We start from the raw sequence: 2,869 nt of genomic DNA, 5'->3' as shown, positions 1-2,869 counted from the left end.
CGTGTATCGAACGCGCTCGGGTCATTGAGGTCGTGCCGATGACCTCAATGACCCGGGCGCGTTCGATACACGCCACAAGTAGGCCTACCGCTGCGATATCACAGCTAGTCCAAGCTGTGCCCGTCACTGAAAAGGAATAATAAAGGGAAAAAAAAACACACTAGCAACAGGATACAAGACAAATCTTCTACTTCGTATCTTCTTGGTTGGACTACTTCCTTCCACGGTGGCTTGCATCGCATGGGGCTCTGCCAAGAATGTTTATTCTTTGCCTCTCCTGTTGGTTTCGTCATATATCATTCCGCTACGACGGGGTGGCATCAAGGGTGTCTGTAAATGTGGTAACTAGCCATAACGATCAGTAACGACCAGAAACGAGCAGTAACGAGCAATAACGACCTAGAACTAGACAGAACGAGCCAATAACGATCCGTAACGAGCCAAAAAATTCGATCTGTCCCTAAGTTAAACTACAAGCGCAGTTCCGCCAAGCTTAGAAATCACGCCCTCTATGACGTTAGGTATTGCCAAAAACTTCTTCAACAGTGCTCATAGAGTAAGCAATAACGAGCTAGAAATAGTAAGTACGAGCCAATAACGAGCAATAAAGAGCAAAATAAAAATGATCTGTCCATAAATTTAACTACAACCGCACTTGCCGCCTGTCCTTTGAAATCCCGCCCTCTACGACATGCTTTGTACAATCTTGAAACCTCTGCGGCAGTGCTCAGTACACGTGGCGTACGACTGAAGCCTGATAAACGTTTTTCGAATAAAAAGAAAAATTCACATTTATTTATGTATTGTTGATATAAAAAGACAGAGTCAATTCCCAGAGAAATTTGAGCGCGCGTGTAGTATACGTTTTGCGTTCATGAAATCACACTTGCCTGAACCACAGGCGACCCAATAGGTTCTGAGTTTTTCACACTGTTTTCTCTATCATTTTCTCTTCTTTCTTCAGGCTCTGAATGATCGGAATATATAAAATAAATGGTTTATATAACCTAACCTAGCCTCTGTGACTCTTTATTCATTTTACACTCCATTACAAGGACGTTATCTCTCATACACACATGCTGTAATTAATTAGTCAACACAACTAATTATGCTAATCCGTGGACTTATCAGAGGTTGGTCAACATCGGAAAGATAGTGATGTTAATGAAAAAGGGGAAGGTATGAAGATCTTGGGAAACATGTCCCGAGGACGTCCGTAAACCTAGTGGACGCTTATATATTCATGATATGCGCAAACAAACACTGCTCATTATTCAAAAATAAACGGGAAGTTAGATTGAAAGGAACGCTGGAAACGCGCATGCTTTTCGTTGCCAAGCGCCAAATTCTAACATAACTAATTATGGTCCTGCTCCATGTAACAAATGCCACCCAGAAAGTATCGACCGACCAAGCAGAAAAAGATCACCGGAGTGGCCGTTTCATGAGTTTTTCAACAAAATTATATAGATGTATGTTTCACGTCGTCGTTTTCTGGAGTGTATATACCAAGTATAATTTACAACCGCGTCGTGATTCAAGGCACAATGATGACACATTAGCAACAGCACGCACTGGAGAATTTTTGCCAGCACTGTGAATTTTTAAAACAGTCACCTTCATTTCTCTGCACTCGCTATTAACTCCATGTCTACCGGTAACATCGTTATTTTCTGTCTTAAAGTACGTACCAGCAACAGGCCTTTGACGTCAAAGTCGGTTGTTTTCTGGTATACGGTAGCAACCAAGCTCATGACTAGAATGACTCTACGGCGTCAAAGAGTTAATCTCGCCGGTTACTTTTTTCGCCTAATAAAAGAGAGTCGGTCGCTACATGGAGCTAGTTTCTAGCTCCATGGTCGCTACTAGTCTAAGGAATTCATCGATTTTCAATCGCGCCTTATGCTGTTAGTGCACAAAATTCCCGAAAGAAGCGGCGCACGGGCTATAAAACTTCGTTTGTACTGTTAGGCTAGCTTTGGGTCCATAGCTGTGGTGTTTTCGGACGGGATTTACGGCTGGTTTTGACTTTAACGTCACCACCACAGCCATGGGAACGTCCATGTTCTGCCCGACAGCACGCTTGTCGCAACTTTGTTTGTCGATATTTCGAAAATTTTCCACCCAAATTAAATATTGCCAACACTCATCGACAACATGGTTATTAGGGGCCTACCACTACCAGAAATCCGCTCAAAAATCACCAAACTATCGCCGTTTTCCAGCTTTTTCCGACATGACTACTCGCAGACCGTTCTTTTTCTGGCGTACAAGCGATTGACGAGGCTCAGTGCAGCCCGTCACTAAAGTCACGTCAGCGGTGACCTCGCAATATCGAAACATAAACTGACATCACCGATGATGTCGGCCACTACGTTAAGAAGCCTGTGAGAATTTTTAGCAGCACTGTGAATTTTTTAAACCAGTCACCGTCATTTCTATTCACTCGCTATTATCTCCATGTCTGCCGGTAACATATTGTTATGGAGAAGTTTAGTTACACGTAATTACGTTCCATCATCAGCTGATCAGTGATAACCATACGTCGCGTACGTGTAGAACATACGTTCGGAACGGCAAACAACACCTCTACACATACAAAATGTGGTCACAATTACGTGTAGTATTTTTTAGATATTCTTGATTATTTCCGCGAATTTAGACAAGAAACCTTGTAAACTATCATGGAAAACATCTTTGATATCATAATATTTCGTAGAGTTTGCACCAGCGTAAGAAGTACTTGCTATATGATTTCCTTACATGGACGAAATGTTGTTGTCTCATTCCACTTGTTATCTGACGACGCCCCAAAGAGTTCTCCAAACCATATAAAAAACTGTATCAAAGAAAAATCGGCTGATTTAAT

The sequence above is a fragment of the Ptychodera flava genome, chromosome 10 (genome assembly GCF_041260155.1).
Source record: "Ptychodera flava strain L36383 chromosome 10, AS_Pfla_20210202, whole genome shotgun sequence".
NCBI lineage: Eukaryota > Metazoa > Hemichordata > Enteropneusta > Ptychoderidae > Ptychodera > Ptychodera flava.
Note: the sequence above shows the minus strand (reverse complement) of the source record.